The sequence below is a fragment of the Crocodylus porosus genome, unplaced genomic scaffold, assembly GCF_001723895.1.
Source record: "Crocodylus porosus isolate Cpor-Errol unplaced genomic scaffold, CroPor_comp1, whole genome shotgun sequence".
Taxonomy (NCBI): domain Eukaryota; kingdom Metazoa; phylum Chordata; order Crocodylia; family Crocodylidae; genus Crocodylus; species Crocodylus porosus.
The window spans coordinates 77767822-77789531 of record NW_017728949.1 but is presented as its reverse complement, the minus strand read 5'-3'; positions in this window follow the sequence as shown (position 1 = coordinate 77789531).

Sequence of the window (21710 nt, the reverse complement as noted above, 5' to 3'; positions counted from 1 at the left end):
TAGAAGGAAATGAGATTGGTCAAGCAAGACCTACCCGCAACAAACCCATGCTGGATATCCTTCAGGATGTTGGCATCAGCCAGTCCATTAAGGATGGCCTCTCAAATATGCTTTTCTATGACCTTCCCTGGGTTAGAGGTCAAGTTGATGGGCCTATAGTTTGCCAGATCCACTTTCCTCCCTTTCATGAAGATAGGTACCACATTGGCCTTCTTCTAGTCTTCGGGCACTACGCCAGAGTGCCAGGAGTTCTCAAAGATCTGTGCCAGAGGCTGGGTTATGATGCTTGCCAGCTCCTTGAGTCCTTGGGGTGTAAACTGTCAGGGCTGGTTGACTTGAAGGTATCCAGCCTCTCAAGGTGTTCCTTCATGAGGTCAGCATTGATGGAAGGCAGGGGACCTCCCTCACCCAGACCACCCTGTCCAACAGTGGGCATGGGCATCCCATGGGCATGGGTGTCCCATCTAAAACACTGAAACAAATCACTCTCCTCCAAAATGACCAAATCTGAAACTGAAATGAAACAGCTATTTCGCACAGCTCTAGTATCTCTGTGCTATGCCTTCCTACTCATGCACGCACATAGGAAACATTTCTTGGTACAAAAAATATGTCCTATTCCATAATTAACTTTTAAAATAATCTAAGCAAAAATTCTATCTAAAATAATAATGAGCCTCTCAATATTTTTATATCCTCTTTTCAGGTTTACTTGCCAAGCATTAATGTGATGCATTGAGTGTTGCATTTCTCCTATACAGTGTTTCCAGGTCTGGAATCATACATATGCTGTAAAACAAATCTCTGATGCAGCCATTGACAGGCAGTTATAGCTATGATGAGGTCAGCCCACCAGAAGACATTTTCCAGCTTTTGTATCTTATGGTTTCACCAGGCAAAAAAACCAAAAACAAACCAGACAACCGTATTAGTTGTAAAAACATGCTCTGTGCTAGTGCAGCAGAGAATCGCTACACATGTCATTAATGGCATCAAAGCACTTGTACACATCACTTAGGTGTGAGAGAACAGCATAATAACTACATGTGTTTTTTATAGTGTTTGGGGAGATGGCTTTGATAGAGGAGAGAAAACAATCACTTTTTCCTCACATGACTGTGATCCCATTTCAGCAATGTATTTAGCTCTTGAACAGGCCCAGCTGAAAACAGGGGGACTGTGCACATACTTAAGCTTATACTAGTGTTTATGCTCTTTGCTGAACTGAGGCCCATATTTCACATTTGCCAGTAATTCAGCTTCTGTATATCAGTAATTTCAGTTCTTCTGGATTCTCATCTTCAGTTAGCTCTGCCTATAGATTCCTCTTAGATTGTAAGATGTGCCTTCTGTTTATCTTGTTAAGTTTCTAAAAGTCAGTGGCCCTAACGAGCTTTCATTTCTAAGCCGACTTACTTACTTCCCTGGAAGTCTCCCATTTTAGTCAATCAAACATGATGCCAAAGTAAATATTTTAAGCTGTAGTTTCAAAAAATTTCCTCCACTTACTGCATGCATATTGATTCCACTGGGTCCCTTCTTCCCATCCTTTCCATTTACTCCTGGGAAGTGCCTGTTGAAGCAAACAGCAAAACTTGGGCTTTTATAACCAAAACATACAATACTCTGTCAGCATTGGGAATCATTTAATGAGTTTGGCAACAGTCACCCACTTCAACTAGTTTACTTTCTGCCAACAAAAATAAATCAGTTAATTTAAAACAAAGGGAATTTTTTTAAAAACAGTATCTTAGGCTGGAGCAAGTTAGGATAATTTAAAACTTTGTGCAGAGTGATGAGTGAAGTTGCTATGGGTGGATGTCCAAAATCTTCCAGCTCCAAGTGGATGATTAAATACATCTCAGCATTAATATCCTCCTGACCTATGCTATTATGGGATACTTCATTACCAGTGAAAAAACTAGACAAGGGAGAGTTTTCTGAGAAATATGGACATCAGCCAAAAGAGCATAAATCTGATCCAGCTATTGAACTGGGGTGTTTGGTTTTGAAAAGAAAACCTCAGAAAACATTAAACAAGATTCCAGTTTCGTTGTTTTATAAACAATAGCTCTTGATTGCTCTAGGAAAGGTGAGAGGGTGTGCCAACAATGACCTTTGATTATATAGGCAGCAGTGCAGCTATGATACTAAATAGTTTTAAGGAGGAAAAGTGCTTTTATAGGATGATATGTTACTTATTTTAATGGTGGGTTGCATAAGCACGGTGTATTAGTTCATGCTTCCCTGACCAAATAAATGAGCTTTATAGTGGGAGTTCTATGGGCTTCAGGGAGAGATTTAAACCATATCCCAATTTCACAGCCCCAGTGCAGCTGCTACTCTTATTTATAGCCTGGGATTTTGCTGGGATCGGCAGCATGGATCCAGTAACTCCCAGATGCATCCAAAACTCACTCGCTTCTCACTGTCCTCTCTGGGGTCAGGATTTCTTCCACATATCAAAAATTGATGAAATGCCCTTGTTTCTAACTCCTCCATTCTCTGTGCTGTCCTCCTATGGCATACTCTGATCTAGGAAGAGGGGAAAAATAACTTAACCCCTTCCTCCATGTGATGCACATATTAATGAAAACAATTAACCATATGTATTAAATGACATGGTGTTTGTTTGGTGAGAGCAAGAATTCAAGGAATAATTCCTAACAAAAATTATCCTGTAGATGTAACTTTCTTTTCTGTTTTCAGAACGTCTATGAGCAGATATATTTTCAATTAGTGATTTATTATTCAATTTACTAAATGTTTTTGTGGAAAACATCCCATCACTGTTACGGAGTTAACCCAGTTTACTTATTTAATTGTGCCCTGTTTGTTTCATAACTTCCAAGGATTAATAATTTTTTCCAAAAACACTCCCCATGAGGTGAACTATGAAATTGCATATGTCACATATAGCCATGTTTGTCAGGGAGGAAGTAGACTATGAAGATGTATTTGCTTGTGAATCTGTATGTAGGCAAAACAGTACATTTGGAAAAGAAACACTCTGAATCAAGAAAGCAAGTTCTATGAAGTGGGCACATTACCAGGCAGTAGATGAACTCAGAGGGAGCCCTGATCTTCATTGAAGTTGGTCAGGGTAATACTTGGAAAAGCCTAGAGGTTATAAAAGCCAAAGTCTCAAACAGGTCATTTGAGAGAGAAATTGGGACAAGAAAGTCAGCAGCAAACAGGAGAGAAAGCCATGATTTGGAAGATAAACCAACTGGAGCAAGAAGGACCCTTGGATTCCTTAAAGGACTTTAACTAACCTCGGCACGAAGAATGTTCCGAAGTGGTGAAGAAACGGAGACAAACAAAAGTATGTAGGCACTTCTTACTTTGTTTAGATCTAAATTAAAGATTAATTGTTATTGGAAACCCTTACAAAGCAAGTGTCTACTTCAACTGTCACATGTTCTTGAGAACATTAACTCAACATGAGAGTATGCACAAGGTGGGATTTTGAGAAAGGGTCTACCTAAACTACAAAGGAGTCAGAAAATTCACCTTGGCTAAGGGGCATTATGGCAGTGGGTCACGGTGTCTCATTGCTGTGAAAGGGTAACAGGCAAAGAGCCAGTGTCCAAGAAATATGCTAAGGAGGTTAAAGGACTCAGAAAGTGCTGCTGACTACTCCCAATAAAGAGAAACTAAGAACACAAAGACCCAGCATAGTCAGAATGAAACACTTTGTGAGTTTCCAAGACCAAGAGTGCTGCCAGGGCTGAATGACAGATCACCCTAAATCCTTTGCAAACAACTGATAATAGAGGCTACAGCCACATGAGCATGGACATTTGTTTCCCCAGGGAATGCCTGTCCCATGTGTCCTTTGATGCATTGCAGGTTACCCCAGGTGGGGAAGGGGAGCCTGGGGCCAGCATTGGGTTGGCCCCAGCAGCCTTGCCTGGGGTACTGGGGGCCTCCTAGGGCTATAGCAGTGGTGGTCCTGCCACTTGGAGCCTAGCCGGCAGCCAGAGTGTGGCTCTGGCCAGCCAGGCTCCAGTTTTGGGTGGCTCATGCTGTCCCCACATACACTGCCCTACTTTGGTTTTTTAATAGGTTTTTATTGACGCCAGGATCTCCTAGGGTCAACACTCCTCCCCTCCCCCCGCCCCACACTGCTCCCTTGCAGCATGAAGAACACCTGAATGTGTGGTATGGGGTGCCGCAGACATGCCTTATCACATCCACTTACTGTGTAGCCGCGCTAGTCTGGACACAGTCCCTGTGTTAGATGCTGGGGTTCAAATGTCAAAGTGATATGTAGCTACAAGAACAGAAAAAAAAATTGCCTGTCCTTACTGGTTAATTAAGTCACATGACACTGTTTCTACTCAATGATTAGACAAACCTGAAATCACTTCTTGTACAAATACTCATGGGTGTCAACTTAAATTCTGATATTCATGACTGCAACTTGGAAATTTGCTTTTCACAAACAAAACCATAAAACCATAAAATGTACCCATAAAATGCAGTTACTCAATTATTTATACAAGGTAAATGCAAAAGGAGCATGAAAACCAAAGTGAATTCATTTTTAAAAAAGGAGTACTCCTAGAAAACGGTTCACAGTATTCTCCCAGCTCTAGTAAAATCCATTAAAAGTGGTAATATATCAAATCGCTGTGTCGATTTACAGCCAGAGAAGTGTGTCCCAGATTTAAACTACAGAGTCAGACTTAATAAGCATGGCAAGTCAGAGACAAAAAAATCCAAACTGCCCTAGTTAAGAAAGAAGAGGTTTGTTAAGGCTCATGTACACATTACCATTAGTGGCACTTTAATAAATCGGCTGCCTTTGCATGAAAATTACAGTAAGAAGAAATTTATAATGAAAGGCCATCATTGTCAGCCTGCTTTGGAGTCTGCATCCCTTTTGGCTTGTGCAGTTATTCCATCCTGACCTGTTCTCTGCAACTGACTGTTGCAGAGAACTTAAAATCTACTTATTTGCTCATTGTGTGGATGCTACCAAGGGCAGACTGGACTCTGAAGAAGCTAACATACACAATTAGTTTCTTTCTGGTGAAACACAGAACACAGAAATTCAGAAAAAAAAAAGGGGCCTGGGGCAGTCTGTACTGCCCCTCTCAGGAAACGCTGAAGTTCTGGCATTGTATGACTTTCAACATAGGTTACATCATGTGCTATATCTTACACTGGCTTTTCTTAGCTGCCAATAAGATGCTCAGGGGCCAACAGTAACTGTGAGCAGGAAAAAGAATTATCTCTATGATTCTCTCCCCACAGTGCCATAGAAACACAATAAAACTGCATATTGTCAGCGAACAGATTCTCTCTGAAGCATTATCCCTAAATCCAGAGGGCCTAAATGGATTATGGCATTGCCATCATTTTTGTCATTTTGTCAAAGCATTGAAGTACTCTCATGTTGAAGTACTTAGATTTTTGTCACATATAGCATGAAATGTATTTGGCACATAATGGGGCCTTTGGCAATGTCACTACTTATCTTATTTACTATAGCAAAGTAATATCTTTAACTAGCAAAGTTAAGATAGCAAAGATGGTACCCGTAACTCTGTGGAAAGTAAACATGAAAACTGCTGGGAATAAATACTCAAGGAAGACTTACTAAACCCTTTACCCAACTTTACCTGAGATCTCTGTCCATGGGTAAACCCCTTCTGAATGTATTTTTTATTACTTTCCTGACATCAGATAAGACATCTCCCCAAAGATGCATTCTTTCTGCACAAATTAAGATAAGTTAAATCAGCCTCTTTTTGCTACGTCCTTCACTCCTAATACTTAACATTTTTCCTGCTTTTTCTATCAGTTCTTTTTCACGATTCTCAGTTTTGTCTTTCCACCTGAACCAAAGCTATTTCTTTTTTTTCCATTCACATGACAGCAATTGGGTTTTAGGTAGGTCTTGCTGTAGCCTTTCCACTCATGCTCAGTTGTCTGTGCCAACCTTGTTTTTTGCTAGCCTTGCAGCCCCAGAAACTGGTGCAAGAAACAAGGGAGAGTTCCCACTTTTATATAGAAAATCAAAGGGATCAGAGGTGGGGTAGTGGGAAAATACAGCCCATGGGCTGGATTCAGCCAACCAGGCAATTTAATCTGGCATGCAGGAGCCCAGCAACTAATTGTACTCTGCCCAGCCTGAACACCTTGCTTCTACCCTTGTGTGCAGAAGGCCCTGGCCCAGCCAGCATAAAGCTTTCAGGTGGGGCTGCTGCTGCCACTACTGCAGCTAGTGGGGGACCTGCTCAGCTTCCCTGGCATCCAGCGACTCTTTATCATGTCCCTCCTGCAGTGCTTGCTCTGGGCAGCAGGTAGGGAAATGATGGGGGCAGGAGTGCAGAGTGGAGCTGGGGAGAGTGCAGATCCTGTGCCCAGATGGGGCGTCAGGTACATGGAGCTCAGGTGGGCAGGGTGTGAGTAGGAGGGAGGGTAGGGGGGAGTGGTGACTCCCTATATACTCCCCCCCCCCAACACCACATAGACCCTGCCATCAGTGGCAGCAGCAACAGCAGGCAGAGGCACTTGCGGTGCTTGTGGCCTGCACAGGCACTGCCTCCTGGTGGCATACGGCTCCAGCCAGCACTGCACATGGCAGCAAGGAATGTAGCCAGGCTGACTCACCTCTATCATGCAGGGCTCCCCATGGCACATGTGCAGCTCATGGCACTAGTGCCACTTGGGGAAGCCCCATGCAGTGGAGCCAGCTGACTTCCCCACTCCCTGCCACCACAGAAACAGGGGGCAGGACTCACCACCACTTCCAGTGGAGTACTGGGACCTGCACGGCAGGGGGTGGGAAAAGCAGACAGCTGTATTGCTCAGGGCTTCCCCTCGTGGTGTGCAAGTGCCAAGAGCTGCACATGCACTTGCAGGGAAGCCTCCACAATACAGGTGGGCCAAAGTGGCTGTGCTCCTTGCCACCATGTGCAGCACTGGCTAGAGCCGTATGCTGTCAGGTGGCAATGCCTGAGCAGGCCACAAGTGCCCTGAGCACCCACCACCTGCTGCTGCTGCCACAGTAGGGGCTGTGAATCATGGAGAGGAGTGGGAGAGGGGGGTACCCACAATCCCACCCTCTCTCATACCCCACAAAATCCACACATCCTTCCCCACAATCCCCCCCATATACATTCCCCCAACTTACCCTATGGCATCCCACACATAGTCACATTCCCTCACAAACCCTCCCACATACACACCTCCACACCTACATGCCCACCCCCAAAGACACCCCCAACTCACAATATACAAAAGTAAGACTTTATTTTTGAGCTATTATGCAATCACCTCTATATGCACTATGCAAACAAAAATCATGACAAAAAATTTGTAATAAAATTAAAATATGTTATAGTAGTTATAATGTTTACCCTAAGCCATTGGGTTCCAGAGATGGGGTACTCACTCAGATTGCCATGCCCCTGGAGTTCTGTCCTTGAGTCAGCATTCAGCAGAGACAGGTGGGATGATAAACAGCTTTGTCTTTATTTGGAAGCAGGATTCAACAGCAGTGACAGTCACAACTTGCAGAGAGAGCCACCCATCACCAACAAACTGCACCCACAGGGCATCAAGGAGAAAACTGGACCATTTCACCACAGACCCTTTAAAGGTAAATTCCATATACCAGAGTAGATATGTGGCAGGATTCACTTGGAGGGCTGGGGCAGGCAGCTGGAAGGTGCAGGCCAGCTCTGATGAGGCGGCCATTTTAGGTCCAAGCAAACAGGGCTCAGGCAGCAGTTTACTGCCTGTCACCAAAGAAGTAACAACACTAGTCCAAGCTGCTGTTCATGTAACACCTTGGAGATAAAGGCAAGAGGTACTGGGGATGGCAGGAGGTTCCTGGTCCTGGGTATGACTTGAAACTGTACCCTGCTAGGGAAGGATGGCCTGGTGGGGAAGCTCCCTAGAAATGCCAGGCCAGTTGCCTCCCCAGTGAAAGGTGGGTAGGGTTGCCTTAAAACCCCAGCCATCACACCCTGGTCAAGGGTCAGGGCCAGGGCCAGGCATGTCTCCAGAAAACTGAGCCCATGGGGGTGCAAGACCCTGGTGGAGAAGTGAGGAACAGGCACATCTCCGGACACCTGAGCCCCTAGGGCTAAAGACCCCAGTTGCCGCAGTGGTGGGCATAGTGATTCAAGTATAGAGTGGTCCACCTAGAGTTGCATGTAGAAGGATGACCTGAAGTGCTGGGTGTATTTCATGTCATAGTAGGGCCTGACTACGAGGGCCTGAAGGACTGCACTGGGATGTGTTGAGTAGGGGACGCAAGAGCAATCTGAAAGACAACACATGGGCCAATGCCTATTAGAAACTGATTTGAGTAAAGCCCAGGTAAGTCTATGGATGCCTGAGGTTGTTGTTGGGCCAGAGGCCATGTTTATGATATCAATAAGCTTGCCAACGAGAGCACACTGACTTTGGTGCTCCAGAGTCTCACTGGGACTCTTACTCCCCGCTGCAGCAGAGTTGTGGTGTGAGGCACTACAATAATTTGGATGCCATCTGAAAGGGATGGGACACGATAAGGGAAGGTTGGAGTCATGTAAAAATCCCTGGGCATTAGGGTAGTAAAATGGGCAGCCTCCTGCATTTTCCACCAATTAATTATGGCAGCAAGTCATGGCAGAAAAAGTTTGGGCAGACTGCCCAGAAACAGATGTTCAGGCTGAGGCCAAGACCTGATCCTAACAAGCCACCCTATTACAAGGTATTTGACTTCTAGTATATGAGTTGTTTTTTTTCTGGTTCCAAGGTGGCAACCCTCCCCTCCCAAAAGGAGTACTCCAGGGACAAAGGGAAAGACTTCGGGTGGCAAAGGTCAGTGGTTAGAGCTGGGACTTCCAGTCCCAAGTTGGTGACTGGAGGCAGGGCACCTGGCAAGGGGCAGGGCTAGTCTTGCAGCCCTCAACAACTCACCAAAACTCATTAAATGGCCCTCCAGCCAAAATAATTGCCCGCCCCTGGGTTAGAGTCACAAGCCAACTGGCCAAAGGAGGGGGAAACAGGTAAAAGATAAAGAAACATCAGTATTGTGATAACATATACTCAGCACCTTGATTCACCCCCACACACACTGTCCCCAAACTAGTGAGCACAATGAAGGGATTGCATTATTTACTCAACTGTCATCTAATATGGAAGGGTTTTGTAGGTGCCATTGTACACAATGGCTGTGTATTGGACTTCTGCCCCTACCATATGCAACTCTTGGCAGAGGAGAAGGAAGGAAACATTAGGAATGAAAGGGGTATGGCCAAAGCACACAGTAGTTAGAAACAAATCTTTTCTTGATCCTGGAAAGTGGCTGGCCAAGCACAGCTTTGAGCTAGGGTGGCTTACAATTGCTCCCATGTATGGCAAATCTCCTTTGGATACAAGTCTGTTTAATGATCCTTTTTAAAGCTCTACTTCTATAGAAAATACCAATATATACAGTATAATACAACACAATTGCAATTCTTAGAGAGTTCTTTTCCCTAGTCCCAAACATTTGGCTCTGCAGTAGCAATCATCAAAATGATTCCATTCCCAGAGCAGAGTTGATCCCAGACACAATGAGCAAGCAAAAAAAGGAATAAACAACAAAAAAGCATATTAATTTCATGCTCCATTAGGGAAGACTAAGAAAAGTCAGTGTTTACTAGATTTGGCTTGATGAAGAAAAAAATATATTTTGAAGTTTACAATGAGAACTTTGCAAAGAAAAGAATAAGGGATTTAGAAAGAATACTCTGGGAGAAGGCTTTATTAGTAAATTATGTTGTATATGTTTATTGCATTTGTGGTTTATATTAATGTTAAGTAGATAAGATATAATGGGCATTATTATGTATATAAGATGCACATCCCCCCCTGAAGTTTTTGCAGTATAAATGGACTCAAGATACAAATGGGATACAAGATCTGGCCCCATAGGCATCATATAATCTATGTGGAATTGCCTGAGTAAGGAGGCCTGATTAAGGATGGTTGCCTGAATAAGGATGGTTTCTCATTCTGAGTATTACTGTCTTATTAGTGGCAAAACGTCCCATCTTTGGCTTCTTAGTAACATTGATTTTGCAACTTTCTTTTATTCTAATTTTTCTGCTGTTAGTGAAGGAGTCAAAATAGCAGAGAAAAGCTTTCCTAATTAGGCAGGAAGCACAAATCTACCAGTTTAAGGTAAAAAAACTCATATTCTGAGGGACTGGTTCACTGAAGTTTGCAGTTGTGTGAGAAGTTGTTTCTAATTCCACGTTTCGGCTATTTTTCAATTACCTCCTGCTAACCTCTAATTCAGATCTGAGCTTAAAATCAAACAACACAGGAAACTTTTCTTGGTGAAGACCCAGTCAAGTCTGTTTATATATTTGTTCCATCCAAGAGCTGCCTAAGATTTTATGCAATCTTTTTCTTTGCTTCTCACATGAATTATTAGCAAAAACTATTTTCTGTAGATAATATCACATGTAGAAATAGAAAATTGTCTAGAAAACTAGATCACACTATATCCTTGGCTTTGTGAATGGAAATTAGGGGATCTGATTGAAACACTGAAAGGATAATCCTGAAATAATTTCATATGACTAGATACTAGATTACATGTACATTACTTTCTGAAATGGTAGCTTTGTTTCTAGGACTTTCTCTTTCTTTGTACTATTTCTTCACATGTAGAAGCTCTGAACTTTGCATGAGGTGAAAAAATATAACTAGATCAATTTTATATTAATATATTACCATATAAAATACAGGCTAATATATTATGCATTATTTATATTAAGCTATACATATGACAGTGATGATGGTGGTGGGCACACGAGTTGACTTGAAGTGAGACTAGGATACCTATCATTGATGGGATTCAGCCCCTCCTTCTCACTCAGGTTCACAGCCTTGCAGTACTCCTGCAACCACCACTGCACCTAGATCTTCAGGTGGCACCCATGGCTAGGAGAAACTTCCACCAACTCCATCTGGTGAGAAGGCTGTAACACATTCTTGCAGATTTGGAGCTGGCCACCCACATCTACTTATGCTTTTGTAATCTAGACTACTGCAATGCACTCTAAGTGAAGCTGCCCTTGAAAACTATCCAGAATCTGTAGCTGATACAGAACACAGCAGCCTGCCTTTTAGCAGGGGTAATTCACTTGAAAAACATAACTCCAATGCTTTAGAGTTTATACCGACTCCTGGTAGCTTTGCAGGCACAATTCCAGGTGCTGGTTTTGACCCTAAATGATCTGGGCCCTATGTACCTAAGGAACTGCCTATTCCCTTATGCCCTATCACAGTTCGTAAACTCAGGCAAGAAGAACCTCCTAAAAATACCATCAGTATGCCAAGTGTACTGCTGTTCTCTCCTGGGCTAGGGACAGAAATTATGCATAAACCAGTATAAGTAATCAGAAACTGATTCAAATCTGTAACACAACTGAAATTCAGTGCATATAAACTGCTTTCAAAATGTTTGACACTGGTTTAAGATAAACTTGGATGGATGTAGTATCAGGCTTTAACTGACTTAGGTTAAATCAGTTTATTGAACTTCTGTCCCAGATCCCCTCCAGAGTCAAGTTAACTCACAGTCCCCCAGCATCTCAGGAGGTTTTCCACCACCCCGGTGACTCCCCGCCCCCCCCCGCCCCCCGCAGGGTGGGCAGGCTACCCATGGCCCAAGCTGTCTGCTCCAGCCAAGCAGGGAGGCATGTTATAGCTCTCCCTGCCTTCTGGCCTGAGCTACTGAAGGCATGTGGCTGCATTTTCAGAATCAAAAGTGAATGTCTGTTCACTTGCTTATTAGTCCAGTCTATGCATCTTAGATTAGCTGCAAAGATTGAACCAAATCAGCCTCAGGCTTTTTGCCTATCTGTTAAGGCTCACCAGAGCCTGACCCTGGACATTTTCCAGAACTGCCATTAGAAATTCTTGTATGGGCAGGCTTTCACCACACAAAGCCAGAATGCTTAGGGGATATCTCTCTTACCTTTATGTTTTTATTTCCTTTTAAGTTGTTTTTGTTCTCTTGTTGCTCTCATGTTTTCAGATTATTCTGTTTTCTTATTGTAAGCTGTCCTGAGCATTTGTTGGGAAAGGTAGCATATATACTGAATGAATGAATGATATAACACACATATTATAAATTTATTTTCCCCTTGTTCTAGAGCAAACTAAAGAAGAATGAAATAATCAGGAAATGACACAGGCCTCCATTGACAAAAAATATTTAATATTTTATATATTAATTATACACATGTATGTGGGCATGTCTACATGTGCAAATGCTCCAGAGTGAGTTTTCTCTAGAGTAAATTGCTCTAGTGTAAACCCTCCTGACACAGCTGTCTACACATGCCAGGGACATGGGAGCAGATTTGCTGCACATGGCAGTGGTCTGCTTCTGCCCCCATTGGCCTTGCACCAGCCCCCTGCAACAGCCAGGGGGAGCTCTATGCTGACAGGGAGCATGGGGCCAAGAGACAGCAGTCTTCTGGCGGGGGCTGGGACATTTTTCCCTGCCCCTGGGAACTGCCTGCTGCTGGGGCAGGCTCCACCACCAGATCCCAGATGGCGACTATGTCCCCCTGTCCTGACAGCAGATAGTTCCTAGGCCCTGCTTTGCGATTGCAACTGGGGAGCTGGAGCTAGGAGATCCTTATCTCCCATTCTGAGCTCTACAGTTGTGGCACCTGGGCTGGGAAAGCTTTATCTCCCAGCCCAAGCTCCGCAGTTGTGGGGCTCAAGCTGGGAGATAAGAATCTCTTAGCCTGGCCTCGGCATCCATGGAGCTCGGGCTGGGAAATAAAGATCTCCCAGCACCCGCTCCCATATTGTGAACACAAAGCAGGGGCTGGGAGCTCCCTGCTTTCAGGGCAGGGCGACATAGTTCCCACCTGGGATCTGGTGGCAGAGCCCACTCCAGCAGCAGGCAGCTCCCAGGAGCAAGGAGTACTCTGCCACCCCCTGCTGCCTGGCTGACCAGGAGCACATTTGCACATTCCTCCCAGTCAGGCATCTACACATGTGCTACTGCGCATTGAGAGTAAATTCACTATTTATATTTACAGGTAGCAAGTTTACTTGTAATTAGAGCAAATTACTGTGCAGTCAGCATCTGCACCTATTGGTCCTGCACTATTTGACCTCAGTCAAGGGGGTGAAGAATACTATAGCGTTGGCACTGTATTGTGATAAGCATTCTATCCTAGATGACTGGTTGTTACCAAGAGCAACTAGATTCTGTGTACAGGTGTGGCCACTACTAAGATATGATCTGAGAGCCACTTAGATATATGCAAAAACACGATTACACTTCAGAAATGCTGCTAGGAAATAAAAGATCTCTGTTCATCAACAGTGACTTGAGCCTTTATTAATGAGGTATTTTTTACAGGAGCAAAATTGTAAGTTATGTAGTGAAGTAACTTTCATGTCTCAGGTCCACCATCCCCTTCTTAATGAACACCTTTCACTTCCATATTCAAGAGGTATATGGCATGAGGAAGAGGAAGTGAGTCACTCTGAACACAAGCCTAAAATACACATGGTTCTTTTTAAAAAATAATTTGATTATTTTTCAAACTGGCTGGTGAATATGATACTGAAGCCCACAGATCAGCAAGCTGCCACTTTTGCTAGGGAGACATTTTGAATTTAGCTCTTTGTTGAATACAATATTCCTGGTGAGTACTCTACTATGCCAGACACTGGCTACAGACACACCACACACAAAGCAGACTGTCTCAGCTGTTTGTGTACGTACTATAATCATTTAAATTCACAGACATTAATTTTTAAGATACAAAACAGTAACTTTTTTCTTCAATATTTCTTCAATATTTTATGAGATCCAGTATTCTTGCAGCACGATTTCTTTTAATTGGGTGTATAGCTACAAATAGAATTTGAACATACATTAAGAGTATTACCAAGTGGAGTAAAGGGGACTTAGCATGACAGAGAATAGTATCCGTGGTTTGTAGCTTTCTTGAATATTACTGTATTTACCCTTTTTCAGTAATTGATTTTATCTGACCTCAGAACAAAAGAAGTCATGTCAGCTCAACACTTTTTCTCTAATCTGAAAACCACATTCACAGGTACTGGCCTACCAAGAGCCTGTGTAACCACAGTGGCCTCTAGCTACCCACTCTAATAAGATGTATCTGTTAAGCAGTCACCCAATACTTTTCCATAGAAAAAAACCTCTAAAAAACGACTTTATGAGGGTGCTGTATGTGCAAATTCATTCTTATGTGATGACTCTTTTTATACCAAAAATTCATTCTATGTGAGGTAAATTCACTCTTATGCGATTGGTGTGGTGGAAGCCCACAGTCAGCTGCTTTGTGCAGTGCATTGTGGGAGTGATGCACACCAAATATAGTCTCCTATGTGGATCTGTGCTCCTCACTCATTGTCTGCAACATGTGTTTCTGTAGTTGCCATCCCCATTATGATAGTACCCTTTGCTTGTGTGTACTGTCTGCTGTTGGTGAATACCAAAATTGTCTTGTAAAAGGGGTAGAAAAGAGTCTGGGGGTCAGCACAGTCAAGGTCTTGGAAAGTTTCCCTATTTGTTACATTGTAAAGTGGGTCCCCTTTATGCAAATTTGAGTTATGCATCGTTTTCCAGGAATGCATGTACAGCATAAAGCGAGGGAAACCTGTATTTTTAAATTAGCCTCCATGTCTAAAGTTGTAAAGTTGCATCCTCAATGAATTGCCTACTGAAGAAACCGAAACAGATTTGACTACTGCATCTCATCAATTCCAAAAATGCCTCCCAAATAATGTTGCTTCCTTCTTAAAAACTGAGCCCTTAAGAGTTTCAGGTTGGAGGCTGGAGAAAGGGAAATGTTAGGTGGTACAAAACAGTGCCATAGTAGTCTTACACAAACAACACTTGGAACAAATTAATGTTACTGGCATAGAAGGAATATTTATGCATAATAACGAGACTTTTGATTTTTAAAAATCCCTTATTTTGAAAGTATTTTTACAGTCTCCACATTTTTCTTCATGAAATAAGTCTGAATACAGGCTTCAGTTAACTGAAAAGGAATTGGACACTTCACCACCCCAACCTGCTTCCTTGCCAGGCAAGAATCATAATTTGGCTCATTGTGTTATTTTAACTGCTAGCATTTGGCTGGCACTTTGCAGACCTGCACTATCAAAAGTCTATCTGAGGAATCCAAAAGAGAACCCCTGGATTTTTTTGCCTTCTTTTAACAGAAATGCTGGTGTGCAGCTGTAGTGTGTTTTGGCCAATTTCTTAGGTACCAGTTGTGCAAAGCCAATGGCACGTATCTTCAACCACAGAACCAGAAGCTCATTATGAAAAGATGTTTTGATATTCCTGGCTGGAAATCCTTGCTCAACAACACATTTGATAGTCATACATGGTCTCATAGCTAGATATACTCATGCCCATCTGCTAAAATGGCATTCTGCCTGCTCACCAGATGGTCTGCCTGTTTCACAAGGGCAGAGGTGCCAAAAAAGATGGATTTAGATGACATTGTTAGTGCCACCTCTTCTGCATTCCCTCTACTGTGACAGCTCAGACAAATTGGTGCTTTTGCCACTAAGGGTACCTCCGTATAAATCATAGAAATTAAAGATGGGAAAGACTTAATAGATCATCTACTCCATCTTCTTGCCAATGCCTGATCATCATACTAATCTTTCCAAAACTGAATATTGCCATGGAAAAAGAAAAAAAACAGGCTATTTCCAGATAGACATGGTTGCCAAAAATGCAAGCTAGATTTCAGTTTGTGCCTGAGCAAACTATGGGGACCAGATGGGGTGTCAAAATACATTACACAAGAGTTCAGCCTGTAGGCAAATCTATGTGAAGGCAGGCCCATGAAATAAAAAATGCTTTCTTGTATGAGAGAAACCCATAGCACTAGTGGAGCATAGCACACATGATGTCACCCTGAGAGTTCAGACAGAGATGCAAATGGCTTTCTGTGTGTTGTGGGGACAATGAAAAATGATTTTGACAGGAAACCAAAAAAGCAATGGTGAACCTGGCATGAATGTAATGGTGATTTTTCCCCAGCTCTTCTCTTTACATAAAATACCATTGGCATTTCTTTTTACAAGAGGCCAATCAATATATTTAAAAAGGAAAGCTTGGTATGATTTGGGAATGCAGCTATTAAATTAAAACAACAAATGTTTAAGCAGTGTTAATTTGCAATGAATTCCCAAAATTTGAGAAATGTCATTCATTCCACCCCTTCCAGTTAAATGCCAGGGGAAAAAATCATTAAAATAGCAGTGAACCTTTTTCCATCTTTTGGTTGACATTTTGACAAAATTACAAAAGCAACTGAATAGTTCATTACAGAATAAAGACAAGGATTAGTCTTAACATAACTGCTTTCCTTTTCTGCATACTTGGGTGGAGATGGGTTGAAATAAGTTTGCTTTTTTGTTGTTGTTCTGTCTGATTCTTTTCAAAATTCTTAATCATCATCATAAAGTCACATTTTTCAATCCGTGTTTCTTATATAATTTTCAGGTCATATCATTCCCATATGTCCTTAAAAATTATATAGACAAATTAATTATACAGTTAAACTATAAACATGGCTTGCATAGACTAAAAGCTCTGTACAGTTTTGCTATTAGAATCCCTTGATTCTTTCACAGTATTTGTTTCCACATTATAAATTTAATGGGAATCATACTATTGATGGAAAAAACCCCCAAATAAATAAATAGGAATGAAGTATAATATTAATTGGATACACTATGTCTTCCTGTTACTAGTGAAGTGAGCAAGATGATATACAAGGGGAGAGAGCTATAAAAAGGTTTAACGAACTGCTTGTTATAATATTGTATATTTTTATGTATATCATGACAGTATGTGAGCAGTGGTTCTCAATAACAACTCTATCCCAAATCCCTCTGAGGTTAAGATGGGAGTTAAGCGAGGCTGTGCCATTGCTCCAACACTCTTCTTGATATTCCTTACTGAAATGTTACATCTGACCACTAACGAGCTTCTAGTCAGAGTGGAGCTAAACTACCAAATAGATGGTAAACTGTTTCATCTCAGCCAACTCCAAGGCAAAACCAAGATTTCCGCAACCTCAGTCATTGAGCTCCAGTATACTGAGGATGCTGTAGCAGATTTTTAAGCCACAGTTGATGTCTTTACTGAGACATCAACTTTATCTGCTCAGGTCCCTTCCGACCCTACTAACTATGAAACTATGAAACGTGCAAGAAACCGGGACTGATGCTTAATGTTCAAAGGCAAAGGTCCTCCTTCAACAAGCTTAATGATCAGTCCCCAGCTCCTGTAATTCAGATTTACAGTGAGACTCCGAACAATGATCTGGGGGAACGTTTGTTCACCAGAGCGCCCCAAGGGATGACGAGGTCGAACGGTCACAAACTCCTGCAAGACCGTCTCAGGCTGGACATAAGGAAGAATTTCTTTACTGTCCGAGCCCCCAAGGTCTGGAACAGTCTGCCATCGGAGGTGGTTCAAGCACCTACATTGAACACCTTCAAGAGCAAATTGGATGCTTATCTTGCTGGGACCCTATGACCCAGCTGACTTCCTGCCCTTTGGGCAGGGGGCTGGACTCGATGAGCTCCCGAGGTTCCTTCCAGCCCTAATGTCTATGAAATCTATGAAATTTCCCATACCCCAGAAGCTATCTCTCACAGAAGACTGACCTCATCAAAGAAGTCCAACATTGCCTCAAATGTGCAAGTGCAGCCTTTGGACACCTGAAATAATAGGTGATTGAAGATTGCGACATTAGATTTGAAACTAAGCTCATAGTTTATCAAGCAGTTGTGATCCCCACCTTACAGTATGGAGTGAAAACATAAACAGCATTTAAGAGACACCTCGAGTCACTGGAGGAGTACCATTAATGCTGCATACAAAAGATCCTTTAAATCCAGTGGGAAGATGGGTGCACCAACATTAGTGCTCTCTTGCAAGCAAACATCATGAGCATTGAAACAATGTTCATCTGACATAGACTTCACTGGGCCAGCCACATCATCCAGATGTCTGACTCCAGACTCTGGAAGCAAGTTTTATTCTCCCAGCCCAGTCAAGGCATACATCTAAGAGGAGGACATAGAAAGCATTTCACAAACATCCCCAAGACCAACTTGAAAAAATGCAATATTGACATCAACACTTGGGAGACTTCTGAGATTATTGAGGAAGCAACTGTTGCAAGGATTTCAATACTTTGAAACCTCATGACAACAACAGGAGATGGAAAAGTAGGAACAGTATGAACAGCATATCATGACCAAATCAAGAATCTGGAGCCACTCACCCTGCACTGAAACAAGTGCCTTATTTGCAATAGAACCTGTTGATGCCAGATTGGCTTCATCAGCCATCTTCAGTCCTACATATAAAGCAATCATGGAAGACAATCATCCTCGAGTGTGAGGGATTGCCAATTACGATGATATATAATGCTTACAATTATAATTACTTACATTCATTCAGGCATGTCCAGTCTATGTGAGCAAATCCCACTGATAGGAATGAGAGAAGTGTGTCAGGGCTGCGGTATTATGCAGTTCCTGATTGTTAAAGTATAAGGGCTCATGAGACCTTCAGAGTCAGAATCACTGTGTGGTTCAATGAACTAATGTAGATTTGTTAGGTGCCTGAGAGGAAGCAGAGCTCCTAACAAGTTTCATGGCTTGGAAATTCTAAGTTTAGTTGTAAGCCTAGTCATGAAGCTCTCTGCTGACCTCATTTCTTTCTCTATAACAAGAGCTAGCCCAAAGCCAGAGAGATGGCTTTATTCTCCATAACAAAGATATCTAATGGTGCTAAATGCCTGCGAACAGCTGGGATGTATCACTTTCTCCATATGCCAGTGGAGAGTTAATAACTGTTCTTTCTGAATCTTGTTACTTTCCATGAGGTTTTACAGTGAAAATGCATGGTAATAGTAAAAGCCTGAGTTCTTCTCCCTGTTGGTTTCCCTCCTTCATAAAATATCTCCTGTCTAGATCTTAAATGCCATCGATTTATGTGGGGAAATCTTTAAGGAAAGCCTTACAAGCATGTTGATGGTGAGAACTCAGCCTTTCATAATATAATTAGTTAATGATAATGTAAAATCAAAAAAAAAATCTATGACGATAACTTGGGGGGGGGGGGAGAGGGAGCAGGCAAATGTCTCATCATTTTGAGCCAGCCACTTGACAGTTTAAGGAAGGAAAAAAATGTCACTAGGTTCCCAAGTAAATCATTATCAAAATCAGAGTTCTTTCTAATATGCCCTTAACTCTGGAACCTGTGTCTCCTTTTAATCCACAAAACTAAATCAGTACCGTTCACTTGCACTGTGACACCTTTTTTTCTTCTATCTCCTGGACTTACTTGAGGAAATAGGTGCTACTCAGGGAGGGCAATGGTAGCAGTATCTGATCCTTAAGAAATTTGACTTACAAACCAAAAGTAACAAATGCAAGTTGTTATCAAGGAATCCTTACAATAAACTAATTCTTAAGGCAAGAATCAGGAGCTAAAACATAATTATCTGCTACGTGCAAGTGCAATTCTTGGGCCCATAAGTAGCACAACTGTCATCCCTGTCACTACTGGGAATATATGTAATTATTGCTCCATAACTGTTAAGATGAACAGATTGAATGCAGTGAATTTTTCAGAGAAAAGCTACCATTGCAAAACCAGTGATCTCTGGAGCCGAAATTGCTTGGTGACCGGCTGTTGCAATGATATTTTGAGTGAGTTTCTGGTCTCTTGGTCCTTTCTTATTTTTTACGCTATGTCACTCCTGAAATTGCATTGATATAAAATGTCAGTCCATGATCATTTATAAAAGAGAATTAGAAAGACTGCTCATTTTGTATGTTGTAAAAGGAGGCAAGAAAGATGAGCAGCTTTTTTATGTAGGGCTTTCACAAGCAATGAGCAGAAATAGCAAGATGAAGTCACTTAAAAGAATTGCTAGTTTCCAACACAATAGCTAGTAAAAGTATTTGAAAATGCAACAGAAAAAATAACCACTTTGCTCAGGAAGAGTAGGAGAAAAGAGGCTCTTTTATTTTACTGAGATGCCCTAGAGGAACAAATTGCATGAGCAATTAGAATCTCACCAATACAAAAAAGGCGGGTGCGGAAACAAAAAATGCACACCATCCTCCAGTCCACAGAAAAGTATAATTTGCTCAGTGAAAGAACAAATGACTAGCTATCATATATTCTGTGAAGAAGCCAGCCAAGTCTATGAAGCAAATAATAAATTAAAGCGGAGCCAAGATTTCTTGTCATAAAAGTATGTTCATAAGGCTAATATTAACCAAAAATAGCAGTCATGAAGTTCTTTAGGCCAATACCCTATCCAGTATCATTTGGGGTTCATTTGGGGGCTTATTCCACTCTCACTGGGGTACTGGGATCCATAAGTCAATCAAGGTGTAGGGATGTCAAACCCAAATTTGAATTCAATGGGCGCATCCACACATGCAAGCACATGCGCTTGCAGAAGCTTAAATAGAAGCGGTTCAAATTTGAGCCAGGGCTTTTTGCTTCAGTGCACGTGCTTGGACATGAACTTTGTTGTGGAGCAAATTGTGCCACTTGGGGCAAAATAACCCTGCCTCGTTCCTCCTGGATCTGCAGCCAGGGGGAGCTAGAGCCCAGGGCCAGCACCTGTGCTGTCCCCAGCAGTATAAAAAGCTGCCCTGTCCTGGACCCAGCAGTATAAAAAGCCACCCTGGCAAGTAGCTCAGGGCTACCAGCTCTCAGGAGTTTCTGGGGCCCAGCCAATTGGTACCTGGGGACACTATGCCTTGTGCCAGCTGGACTGCTGAAGCAGCCCTGAGAGTTCCCTGCACCCGCTACCCACTGCAGCAGTCTGGCAGTGGGGGCTGCTGCCTGGCTGTGACCTGCTGTGCACCTGCCAGACCCAGATGGGGACTGCACAGCCAGTAGAGGCATCTGCCCCTCTGGGACCAGCTGCCAGTGGACTGCGGTTGCAGGGTTTTCCTTTGTGCACTACTGCCATTTGTGCCCCTTGCCCAGCCATCTGGGCAGCTATCACCTGGAAGATATTTCAGGTGTGGTGGTCTGCTTTGAACTGTCAAAGCATGTCTTTCTGGCCCCATTTGGCCAGGAGATCAGCCACAGTCAGATGGGTCCAAGGTGCCAGGTCTGAACAACCAGGGTCCTGCCACTGGCCTCCCTAGCAGGAATTCTGGTGCTCCCACTGGAAAACTGAAAAATCCCTGATAAAAAAAATCCCAAAATCACTCTGTAAAATACCCTCAAATCCATGTTTCTCCACAAGTAAAACAAAAGACCACTATAAAGACAGAGAGCAAGAGAGAGACAGTAATCAGTTGAACAATGTTTTATTGATATATCTTACAGTGTTAAAGTAAGTCTCTTATCATAATAATAAAGTGAACTCTAAATACATGCTTCATGAATTCACGAATACATGTTTTACTGCACTCCCACAGGGCGATGGCCCCACACAAGGGGTTTGTCCCCCCAACAGGGGATTCAACTCCCAAACAAGGGGTATGGGCCCCCAACAGGGAGTTCAGCCCCACAACAGGGGATTCAGCTCCCACAAAAGTGGCACAGCCCTGCAACAGGGCCAAATGGCCCCCACAGGGGCTACTACTCCCCTTGCAAGGCCCACATGCCCCACCCCAGCCCCCCAATT